Source organism: Callorhinus ursinus, unplaced genomic scaffold (genome assembly GCF_003265705.2).
Source record: "Callorhinus ursinus isolate GAN/ISIS: 27379988/994484 unplaced genomic scaffold, GSC_fseal_2.0 scaffold2, whole genome shotgun sequence".
NCBI lineage: Eukaryota > Metazoa > Chordata > Mammalia > Carnivora > Otariidae > Callorhinus > Callorhinus ursinus.
Window position 1 is genome coordinate 44,249,846 of NW_027397064.1, and position 13,400 is coordinate 44,263,245.

General features: G+C 35.7%; 1 pseudogene; it reads left to right on the plus strand.

Annotated features, from left to right (window-relative positions):
- Positions 1-352: 352 nt before the first annotated feature.
- Positions 353-815, plus strand: LOC112807780 (small ribosomal subunit protein uS17-like; annotated as a pseudogene).
- The last annotated feature ends 12,585 nt before the right edge of the window (positions 816-13,400 follow it).

Genomic DNA, 13,400 nt, shown 5'->3' on the forward strand with positions numbered 1-13,400 from the left:
AATGGATTATTTATGGTGCCTGCTAGGTACAGAGGACAGTTTAATTCATTTAACCACGAGGCCTTTTTCCTGACTAGGAGATTTATTTTTAACACCTTTAAAAAGGGTGAAAATAGGTTTCCAGATACTAATACCAAAATCACAATAGCCCACAGCAAGGGATATAAAGATTTCTTCTTGAAGTTTATTGCCACTAACAAAATACTAAAAGTTTACCAAAGTTAATTTTTTAAATTTAAAGAAATCCAATGAATAAATAATACAGTGATTCTTGGGGGGGGGGAAGGAAACACTGTATGGTATTTTTTTATAGTTAAAATGTTTTCTGCTTTTTTTTCAGGCAGCCAGGAAGATGGTGGACATTGAGACTGAGCATGCCTACAAAAAACAGCCAACCATCTTTCAAAATAAGAGAAGGGTCCTGCTTGGAGAAACTGGCAAGGACAAGCTCCTGCCACACTACAAAAACATTGGTCTGGGCTTTAAGATGCTCAAGGAGGCCATGGTGGGCACCCATATTGACAAGAAATGCCCCTTTACTGGTAATGTCTCCATCTGAGGGTGGATTCTGTCTGGTGTGGTGACCAAGATGAAGACACAGAAGACCACTGTCATCCGTGGAGACTACCTCCAGTATATCTGCAGGTACAACTGCTTTGAGAAACACCACAAGATCATGTCTGTGCACCTGTCGCCTGCTTCAGGGATGTTCAGATCGCTTCAAGGATTGCACAGTGGGCAAGTGCTGGCCCTTGAGCAAGACTGTGTGCATTATTGTGCTCAAAGTCATGAAGGATCCTGGCACCAAGAAGTGATTCTAGAAGTTCTCAGACTAGACATCTGCCTACACCCCCCAGAAAATAAAGTCATTTTCCCAATTTAAAAAAAACAGTTTTCCAAATGAAACACTTCTGATAGATTTGAGAGTTTGCAAAATACATCCCCAACTTCCATTCTCTGACCAACATTGGTTTCTGTATTTGGTATTTAATTGTATTCCACAATTTGGAAGGCACAGAGGAGTATAATATAAGTATGGTGTAGTATGGAAGTAAATCTCTGCATCTATGTAGTATAAGAGCTGTAAATTAAAATTTCAGTGTGGTCCTGTTGGCTTTTTTCCCACCTAGCATATTCCACTGGCTGCACATAAATTAGCCCCAAATCACAGCCTGATTAATAATCTCCACATTGTATCTATTCAATTATGGATGGTAACAGTTTATAAAATGTAAAACATTTGATAAGTTATTTTCAAGTACACTGAATAATACAAATATTCTCATACTTGTAGAGAGTGATTAGTGACGCCAGAAGAAAAGCAAATGTCCATCACTTAATCAAGAGTTTCAGGGTAGTACTTTAATTTTTTCACAACTTATTAACAAAGACTCTATGTTATTTAGTGTGTGCTATTGGTTTTCAATATTGAAAAAAAAGATTACAAATAGCTTCTATATTTGCTATAGCTAAGTAAAAGGAGTATAAGTAAGTATAAGGAGTCTACTGAAGTTTTCCCCAACTTACACATTATACTGAATTCTCAATACCAGTCGTTTAGAAAAGAAAAGAGGACTATCTATTAAGGTAAGTGGAGAAAAAAGTATAGCAAAAATAAAGAGGAAAGAAATTTTCTATTTTCTCTTTTTGTCATCAGAATATGTTTACAGCACTTTTCTATGATCTTGTTTGTTAACTTTGTCCCTGCAGTGTCTATCAGTTTGATCATCCCCAAACATTCCTCTCTACTTAGAGTTTGGTGGGGTCAGTCTCTACTTACAGATGTAGGTGGGTTCAATAATAGTACATATCAATCTGGCCAAATGTTAGTATAGGAATAATTATATGATTCAAGTTAGGGTAGGTAGAGTCTTTCTGTGGGATTTTTCTAAGTGGGACTAGCAGGAAGAATTCTCTCTTCTCTACGGGCATCAAGTACTAAGTATATTTCCAAGAATTTCCTTGGGACCAAGTTTTTTACCATGTGAGAGAACCCAGGAAGCTTATGTGGAATGGAATGAATCTTAGAGGATCAAGCCCTCGAGTCCAATCTATAAAGCTTCTGAGATGCCCTGTTCCGACAACCCTTCATTTAATTCTCAGAGATATTTTATATCCTTCCAATCCACCCCCGGGTTAGCTTTAACTATGTTGATTTGGATTTCCTTCCCTTGGAAGTGAAAATCTCTGCCTTAAGTTGCATGTTCAAAAGGGAATGTCAAAGGATAATATAGCATGCTCATCTTATAAACCTCTTTCCACTGCTCCTCAGTGATTCATCTCTACCAAATCTTACATTGAAATTGGGGATCTCCATTTCACAGGCTTATTTATACCTATAATGTGGGTGTTATTGGGATTCTCCATTTACCTTCATCAGCCTCTGCTATTCAGTGATGTAGTGTGTGTGTGTGTGTGTGTGTGTGTGTGTGTGTGTGTGTGTGTACATTTATTGTGTTTACAGTAAAGGCTGGATCTTTCAAGGAGACCCAGGAAGATTAATTTTCTCATTGTTGCCATAGAGTTACAGAACTTTTCCATGTAAGTTCTCATGTTCAATTTCCAAATCCATATGATAATCATTTATCCTTTTCCTTGGTAGATTGCCTAAATTCTTTTGCAATTAAGTTGCAACGTTTAACTTACAAAGAAAATTGAGAGTTGTTCCCAAGTTTCCCTCCTTGAAGGAAAATTATTTTTTCATGTATTTCAAGCATGGCCTTTTTTAAAAAAAAAAAAGTTACTTTAGCCCTGTGGAGAAAATCTTTATGATATTTACCTTACATCTCCATCTTTTTAAACATCTGTATAAACACTACTCTATCTAGTACCATCTGAAAATAATAATTTATTCACAAAGCATTTTTCATAATTTATGTGCTCTCTATATTTATACTATATTTATATTTTTCCATATTTTGTCTGCCTTTTTCAAAAAGCAAAAAAAAAAACCCAACATACTGAGTCTGAAGCCAATATACAGTTAGACACAAAATTAAAGCAATACGAAAATTAATAAGAGAGTAAAATTTTCCCCAAATCTAAAACATGTAAATACTTAATATTCAAGTGAACATCTTAATTTTCAAGATTAAACTTTTATTTTGAGAACATGGTAGATTTATATGCAATTCTAAGAAATAATATGGGGAGATCCCTTATTTCCTTTACCCAGTTTCCCCCAATAGTAGCATCTTGCAAGGCAAATGATCAAAGTGGCATTTCAAATTAGTGAAAAAAAGAGACCTGTTTAATATATGGTGCTAAAGTAACTGGCTAATCACTTGGAGAAAAAAAAATAATATAGCTATACTTTGTTTATTACTCCAAAATAAAATGCATATAGAGCATGTAGGAATGTAAAACTATTATCTCTAAAAGAACTAAAAAAAAAAAAAAAAATGGAGGTGGGAAATACCTGTCAAATGTAGAATAAATGCCCCAAATTAACAGACATAGACTGAAGAATTTTACTACACGGAAGATAGAAACATCATTAGCAGATCCTCTGTAAGTCCAGATTCCTATAACAATGAGATCAAGAAGAAAAAGAAAAACTGGTTCTATGCTAGAGTAAAATAAACTAAATGCTCCATTTCCAGAGTAAAGAGTTACACGTTTTTGGTAGCTGCCTTCTTTTCTGTATGATCTAATAGAATATTTGCTGACCAAAGAGTATGCTTCATCACATCCATAGAACCAGCAGAGCAAAACCACGCATGAGCAAAATCAACTAGGTAATATGTATATTATACACACAACTGCAGAGGGTTCCACACGTGTTAATCAGTCTGACTCATCATTTATACATATGAATAAATAGCCTAACACTATGAAATCAAGGAAATACAAAAGTATGAATGATAAAAATAAGATGGATAATGAAATAACTGGCCCCAGAAGTAAATAGTTTTTACTTGACTATCACTTTAAAACAATTTAATTGAATTCTCAGAGATGTATGATTAAGAAAATATTGCACTGAAAAATAATAATAGGTTGCTATGTGCAATATTAGGAACAAAAATACTGCAATAATGATATTACAATAAAGGAGCAATCTAAAAACACAAATCAAGTACCTGGAAACAACAATATTACCAGGGTAAAAAAATGGATCCAGGGAAAACTGAAAAAATTTAGGTATTAAGTAACACCTAGAATTGTAGTCTTTAAGAATATCAGAGACCAAGGCCTTTCTGCCAAAGCTGTTTTTTCAGCCACTATACAGAATGCCACCCACACTCCCACAAAAGCAAAAAAAAAAAAAAAAGGCTCTATCCTCATATAGCACAAACACCAGAAGTGGAGAGGTATGACTAAGAGTTCATCTGAAGGGGTAGGTTGAGTAGCTCCGAAATTTGTTTAGTAGGAATATCAGAAGGAAAGGATATAGAGAGGAAAACAATGAAAAACATAATTGAAGATAATTTTTCCAACATTATAAAATAGCCCTGAATGCCCAGAGAAAATAATAAAGCAGAGCTTACACATTCAGATAAAAATGAAACAGACTATACATTCTCACAGCACAAAAATTTATAAATTAAAAGTTCACAAAAATCCTAAATTTTTCCAACTAAAAGCAGTTTCTGACAAAAGACCAAAAATCCCTGATACTGGATTTCTCCGTGACAAAGAGACAATGGAGTGATGTGGTAAGAAATCAATAGAGCAATAATAAATTTATGGGTGGACATGTCCTGAACTTCGATTCCTATAGGAAACTCATTCCTTCTCTTAATAGAATCTTATTCTTACTAGAGCAAAATAATGAAAGTTTTATTTTATTTTTTTAAAGATTTATTTATTTATTTATTCATGAGAGAGAGAGAGAGAGAGAGGCAGAGGGATAAGCAGGCTCCCAAGGAGCAGGGAGCCCGATGTGGGACTCGATCCCAGGACCCTGGGATCATGACCTGAGCCGAAGGCAGATGCTTAACCATCTGAGCCACCCAGGCACCTAATAATGAAAGATTCTCTGCCAAAACTCAGAGAATCTACCATCCACATAACCCAGGTTAAAAAAAAAATTCAGATGTACTTTAGGAAAAAAAATGCACTTAAGGCAAATTATTATTATTTATGCTCTTAAGTTATTTGTGTCTATTTGTTTGAAATAATGTATAATGGTGTACAACTGGGCATATTTTCCTAACTTTACCTCCAATGATGCCACTTAGATAGCTTGAAATGAGCCTGTGATACAAATCAGGCCTTGATTCAATGTTTTGTTATTTGCCTAGACTTAAGAAAGTGATGGAGATCATGTTAATAATGTAGAGTAAAATGTGCCATGTCTAGTGACGAAGCTGAAAAATGTTTCACTTAATGAATGTAATTTGCAAAAGGTAAGAAAGAGTCTAACAGATAGATCACAAATAAGATTTAATGACCATTTATTGGGAAAAGGACTAGATGATTAGGCTATAACTCCATTTGCTGAATTACTGTTGGGTTACAACCATACTTTTTCTTTTTAAAAAAAGAGACTTATTTATTTTAGAGAGAGAGAGAAAGAAAAAGAGAGAGAGAGAGAGTACACACGAGCATGGAGAGGAGCAGAGGGAAAGAATTTCCAGCCGACTCTGGGCTGAGTGGGGAGTCCAATGCAGGGCTTGATCTCACAACCTGAGATCATGACCTGAGCCGAAATCAAGAGTCAGACACTCAACCAATTGAGCCATCCAGTGCCCCACAACCATAGTTTTCTACAGATAAAGGAGTTTGGCAAAAATCCATGAAAGCATTCTGTGAAAGTTAATAGGTTAGAAAGAATTGACAATAAAGAGTATCGTGTATTTTAGTGTTATTTGTATATCACTAAAAATTATAAAAACTTATATAAGTATCAACACATGCATTTCAAAGAGCCTGTTAAATATTTATCAGTGCACTACTGGCTATGAGTGATTTTAATTTCCCTTTTTAGAACTTTCTATGTGTCTGAATTAAATATGCATTTTACTTTTATAATAAAAAAGCATATTCTAATTGAAATAACAACAGACTGGCATACCATATAGGTTTAGCATAGTGCTTTGAATTTTTTCCAACTGTGATAGTAACAGCACCAGAGGGCTACAATATTAAAGTGGTAGTTGAGTGAGCTCTCAAGTTCAGAAAGAGAAGTAAAGGTACACGAGCCATATGTAAAATGCATGAGGCCAACCTTGTTTTGTATATAATCTCATTTAATACCCATTACAAACCAACAAAGTAGGGATTTTTGACATTTTAAAGATAGATGAGTTCAGGGACTTGAACTGGAAAAATTTAGATTTCAGGAGGCTAAGTTAAATGGTATTTACCTGATCCTTTACCTGACCTTACTAGGTAAGTCCAGAAAATTATTTTGCCAGTGTACTTAAGCTGAATGACTTAGGGAGATTCAAGCATAATATGGTGAACTATATAAGTCAGGACTTGTGCATTAAACTAAAATGAGAAATGTGACTATCGACAGACTCAGTGTCTATGAAGGCTTGATCAACCTGACTGAAGGAAGCTACCTAAGTTATCAGACAAGCGCTCGGAAGTTTGGTTTGAGAGCAAGAACAATGAATTACATGATGCTAGTGTGTAATAGCTTTATGTTCCAATATCTTAATACATCTATTCCCGTAATAGGGATAAACCTGCCATAGGACAAGATATTTAATTAATGTTGATGGGGTTTGCAAGGCTTTGATAACTCACCTTTTTCAAGGCTTCCATTGTTATCTTATTGTGACTGATACTCTTTTCCCTTAGGTATAATTATATAATATAATATAATACTATAATAATATAATATAATCTTGCTACCTTGGACATCTAGAAGCTATGTGTTGATTTATAATTTATATTTCAAAGAACAACCCAGATACACTTATTTACACTTATTTCAAAGTCCTTTATGTGAGAGGAAGGCTGTTTTCTCCTACAACCTAAGGATATAAATTCCTTCCTTCACCCACATCCTCCTGAGAGGCTCAGAGACTATAAGCAGGGAGAGTGGACATAGATATTGTATGGAATCTGGAATCTGGTGGGAATGGGCAGGAGCTTATCATACAGACTATTTTTAAGTCAAATACTGGAATCTTCGGCAATGCTTCTATCATTTTTGTACTCTATTCACCTTTGTTTGGAATTTAGATTTTTTTTTTTAGCCAATTCTTGATGAATGAAATAAATTAATGACTTGGATCATTTTACTATGCTCTTAGAATATTTCTAAGGATTGAATTAGCTTTTGGCTATCCAAGCCAAAGTTAATATACTTGTTCTGGAAATTTCAGAAAAAGGTATCAATTCACTTTATGGCAGTGAATGTGGAAATCATAAGGTCCAAAGAAGGCCTTTGAATCAATGAATACCTCCATAGATTTTCATTAAATTTTAAACTATTTAATGACCTCTATTATGATCTATTGCATTTCATATATATGTACACACACACCCACACACGTGAATATCTGTTTATAATTTATGAATATATAGGTGTGTAAGTATATATATACATACACACAGAAACACAAACATGCATGCTCACTGATAGGAATGGGCAATCTAAAATGAAAGAATATCTTTCTAGACATTAGTCTCCTAGGAAATAATAAGAGCTTAACAACATAAATCTGAGTATCTGTAAATGAATTATATACCCTATGTATAACATTCTCCGGGCTGATCAATTTATAATAGGCTTTTCAATTGCTAATGTGGAGAAAACACAACTTCAGCTTGTTAGAACGGTGATTATGAGTAATGACCTTCCCAGAATTCATACAGAACCTCTTCTCCCACCCTATTGTCCAACAAACACACAAATCATTACGTCTCATTATTGTCACATAGGGTAGTTATTTTTAGTATACATAACTGAGGAATTAGTAAGAATAGGTGCCTCTACATCATCCCAGAAAGCTTGCCCAATCAAGAGTTAGGCTTCAAGGTTACTGGGATGGGGCAAACAGGGACCCATGGTAAGAGCATCCAAAGGACTTCTGTCAAGATGAAGGTGGACTGGCAGATAAAGTTGTTTAAGACTGAAGATTATTTAGTGGTCTCCTGAATTATCCCGATCAACTTAAAGTCAAAAGTGGCATCGGAGAGATTTACTACTTAGGGAAAAGAGGTGAGTCACAGATGACACATGCCCTTTCTCTTTCAGTAAGACCTCCTTTAAAAAGGTACAAACTTCCAGTTATAAAATAAATAAGTTATGGGGATGTAATGTAGAGCATGGTGATTATAGTTAATACTGTGTTGCATATTTGAAAGTTTCTAAGAGAGTAGATCTTAAAAATTCTCATCACAAGAAAAAAATTGTAACCATGTATGGTGACAGATGTAAACTAGACTTACTGTGGTGGTAATTTGACGATATATACAAATATTGAATTCTTATGTTGTATGCCTGAAGCTAATATAATGTTATATGTCAATTATACATCAATGAGAAAAAGACCTCCTTTATTACACTCCAGACAGCATCCTGGTAATGAGAATCATTCAGGAAACAGGTAGATCAGATTTCTGGTAAGAATCTGAACCAATGAAATAATGACATATTTAAAAGACCTAGAAGGCAATTTGGGAAAATTGAGCAAAGGATTTATTATTGTTATTGTTAAATTTTTTTATGCAGTGTTATTTTTTTTTAACTTCTAGAAAGTGCACCACCCCTACCTCAAGCATTTGAGATACACTTTAATATTAGTAACATGTCTTTTCTTTGGTATGAAAATCGATGACAAACCCCTCACTGTCCGGACACTGCCTCTATCACCTTCATCTTCGCATCTTTCAGTGCTGCCTTACAAAAGAGGGTCAGGGCAGAATATGAAATAAAGAACAAAGCCAAATATTAATGCTTAGTCCCACCTGATTTTGTTAGATTCAGACATCTTCTTCATACCTGTACCCAGCTCTTTGCAGATATCTTCAGCTAGTAGAATGAGCATCCCATTTATTTCACATCAAAATACAAAACCCTTAATATAAAATATTAACATATTATATGGCATTGATAAAATATTTAAATAGAATATATTTTAATAAACTTTCTCATCTAATTTCTGAAACACCCTAGGAAAGTGTGTGTGTGTCTTTGTGTATACACACATATATACATATATACACACACACACACACAGACACACACACACAATATATATATTTTATTCCATGCCTTCTCCTTGGAGTTGAATACTGTCATTGCTAAGATAACTCACAAAAAGTTTGACCTGAGTTTTCTCTGAGGTCTCCTTGTAGTTCTGCCTATTGTAATCAGATTGCAGCTTACTCTGCAATAGACAACTTCATGCATAACTCCTTTGCCCATTTACCTTGTCAGAATTGCTAATACATTTAAATATTGCCTACTGGCAACCACTTTTCAGGCTGGTTTTGTCACTTTCATCCCATCATTATTTTGTATATGTATTTTTAAAATGCTTTATGGTCCTCACAATTACTTTGCATAACTACTCCTATTGCTCACAATTTTTTTTTTATAACTGAACACTAATGTTGTTAAATGTCTACGTTTTTCAAGCATCAGTTTTTCAAAACCTCAAATTAAATGTAAAAGTGACAGGGCAAGCAAAATGAACTGAGACCTTTTTATAGGTCATTTCTCTCAATTTGCTTTCTATGCAAAAAACAAAACAAAACAAAACAAAAAATCCGGAGACACAAAATTAATAATGATACACTTCTAGATACTGTATCCTACTTCCTAATTTGTATCCTACTGTTTCCTACCTGTTACCCCTTTGCTACTGTACTACTAAAAATAAAATTGATTTTATATACATTTTCTTCCTTGTGGCTTCAATAATTTTAGCCCAAGTCATGACAACCTAACAAAACACAATGAATATTGCATTAAGATCTTGTGGGCCAGGATTCATTCTTCACATGTAGCCTTTAATGATTATTATGTCTCAAGAAAGCAGTGCTATAGAAACATTGGTTAACAAATCAGAAAGGTGCAGTCTAATGGCGGAGTGGGTGGAGATCCAATGAGTAAACAAGCTCTAACAATTCAGGGCAGTAAGTGCCATGATAGATCCAAGTGTGGTGGGAACAGAGCATGGGAAGAGGACACTAACACAGTGTAATTATCAAGGTTTCCCTAGGAGTTATTTCTTTTTTTTTTTTTTTAAAGATTTTTTATTTATTTACTTGAGAGAGAATGAGAGAGAGAGAGAGAGCATGAGAGGGGGGAGGGTCAGAGGGAGAAGCAGACTCCCCGCTGAGCAGGGAGTCTGATGTGGGACTCGATCCCGGGACTCCAGGATCATGACCTGAGCCGAAGGCAGTCGCTTAACCAACTGAGCCACCCAGGCGCCCTCCCTAGGAGTTATTTCTAAGTGTATATCAAAACACCATGATGTTAAACTAGTTACATGTGAAGTTGGTTATTTATTTTCCTATTCAGGAGAATATCATGGGCAAAAGGCAGAAGGCAAAACAAAGAATTTTAAAAACTGAAGAAGAGTTGATGAAAAGGAGTGGACATATTTAAGATTTCCAAGAAGCTGGAAGAAATAACGCATGGTTGTTCATTGTGTATGAGGGGTAAAGGACAGGAAGGAGTTAAGAATCCTATCAGGATTTCTAGCTTAGGGGAGGTAACATATGGCCCATTTACTTGAACAAAGGAGTTTGGGGACATTGGAATTGAAAAGACAATACTTTGAGGGTTAAAATTACTGGATTGAAGAGTCTGGGGACATCCAAGTGGAGAGGTCCAGTGGTCATTTGGATATGAGGATTTGGAACTCAGTGACAGAACTGGGATGGAGATGGAGAGCAGAATCCTGAGCAGAAGTATAGTTGTCATATTTGAAGCCATGACAGTGAAGGGAATTGTTCCAGAAGAATAGGAAGATGAGAAAGAGAAGTTTAATCTAAAGATTAAGGGAATCATAGGAGAAAAGAAATCTGCAAAGGTACATTATAAAAGATGGCCAGAAAAATGCAGAAAAAAAGTCTAAGCCTGGCTGTGCTTCTAACAATCAGTGTATCCTAAACTATTCACTTAACTGCTTGGTCTCATTTTTTGTCTCTTAAAACAACAAAGATGTTCACATGTTAAATTTTATTAGTTGTATAGCCCTTTAAAAAGAAAATAGTGAATGTTATGGGCTGAACTGTGTCCCCCCCAAAATTCTATGTTGACGTCCTAAACCCAGTACCTCAGAACACACACAGGCCTGAGGGCTGGAAGTGTTTTGTTGGTTCCACTGGCCTAAGCAACTGCTCAGGGCCTACGAGATGGAGCTGTTGCCCAAGGTTGCAGAGACAGGGGCTGCTCCCTTGGCTTGCCTTGAGAAGCATGTCGAGCGAAAGATTAGTCTTAATGAGCCCTAATATTTAGTAATATCTGCCTTGCTAGTTTTCAGTCTTGCTTGGGGCTAATGACCCCTTTCTTTCTTTCTTTTTTTTTTTTTTTCTGATTTCTCCCTTTTGGAAAAAGAATATCTACCCTCTATCTGTATCACCATTACATTTTGGAAGCAGAGAGTTTATCTGGTTTCATAGATGGACAGCTAGAGGAAAAAATGTACCTTAAGATAAATCTTACTTCAATTACATCTACACTTCATTTAGATAATATTTACAGATCTTGGACTTAGAGCTGAAGCTGTAATGGGTTAAGACTTTTGGGCTGTTGAAGTGGGAATGAGTGTATTTTTCATGTGAGAAGGTCATGAATTTTGGGGATTCAGAAGGTAGAGTATTATGGGCTGAATGTTTCAAATGCAACCATATTTGGAGATAAGGGCTTTACATCTGTGCCTAAATTCATATGAGGTCCTTAGGATGGGCCCTAATCCAGTGACTGGTACCCCTGTAAGAAAGGAAATCTGGACCCGCAGAGAGACATCAGACATGTATGCACACACAGAGAGACAACCGTATGAGGACAAAGGGAGAAGGCAGCCATCTGTGAGTCAGAGAGAGCCTTCATAATGAAACCAATCCTGCTGACACCTTATCTTGGACGTCTAGCTTTCGCAGCTGTGAGGAAATACATTTCTGTGATATCCATCTAATCCATGGTATTTGTTATGGCAACTCTGGCAAACTAATAAAGTTTGGGTTCTTTTATTTCTAACACTACTGCAATACAGATCTTACTTTCTCCACTTTAAAGATGAAACAGTTGAGGTTTTGTGAAGTTTGACCAGTTAATCAAGATCAAAGAGAAAAAGACTTAATCCTTGGTCCTAGGAAAGACCCAGTTCATCATACCAGAACTGCTGCTCATGATATTAGCTGTGTAATAAAAGTAAATGTGTGTATGTAGAACAGCATTTTCACAACAGTTTTTGCTCTTTGATTAAATATCTATATCCTTATATTTAAATACACATACATTAGGTACAATATTTTATTCACTTCTTGAGAATTAAAGATAGATGAGTATAGAAACACTACATTTTATTTATTTATTTATTTTTAAGATTTTATTTATTTGAGAAAGAGAGACAGAGACAGCAAGAGCGAGCACAAGCAGGGCAGAGAGGGAGAAGCAGGCTTCCCGCTGAGCAGAGAGCCCGAAACAGGGCTTGATCCCAGGACCCTGGGATCATGACATGAGCCAATGGCAGATGCTTAACCAACTGAGCCCCTCAGGCACCCCAGAAACACTACATTTTAGAAAGTTCAAATGGAAACTGAAATTTTGCTTTATTTATATTCACTTATGAAAAGTAAAAAAGTATTTATAAAGGAGTTATGGCTGGTTGACTGCTCAGATAGGAGTGATAGCTGAGTGCTTGTTATATGTCAGTACTATTAATACTTCATTATCTTAATGCTTACTATGAAATAGTTGTATTGGCCCTGTTTTAGATGAGCTACAGGGGTTGGGTAACTTTCTAAAAATCATTTCGCTAATAAGATATGTGAACCGAGGTCATTTGGCTCCAGAGTCTGTGCTTTTAACTACAAAACCATAATCACTCTTTGCAGCAAGTTGTCCAGGGTCTAGACTTTTTTTTTTTTTTTTTGCAAATCATTGCGAAAACTTCTCTAGTCACTAGAGTATTTGTTCCTTTAAAACAAGTTTCTTTTTCCTTCAATAGAGTAATATTATTTTCTAGGATTTGTGCAGGCAACTCAAATTCACTTTCAAGTGGGTAATGTAGATTTGGATCTAGAAAAATATATTTGGGCTGTGCTTGCCACTACAATGTGAATAAGAACACTGAAAAAAAATTTTTTAAAGATTTTATTTATTATTTGACAGAGAGAGACAGCGAGAGAGGGAACACAAGTAGGGGGAGAAGGAGAGGGAGAAGCAGGCTTCCCGCCGAGCGGGGAGCCCGATGCAGTGCTCGATCCCAGGACCCTGGGATCATGACCTGAGCCGAAGGCAGACGCTTAACCGACTGAGT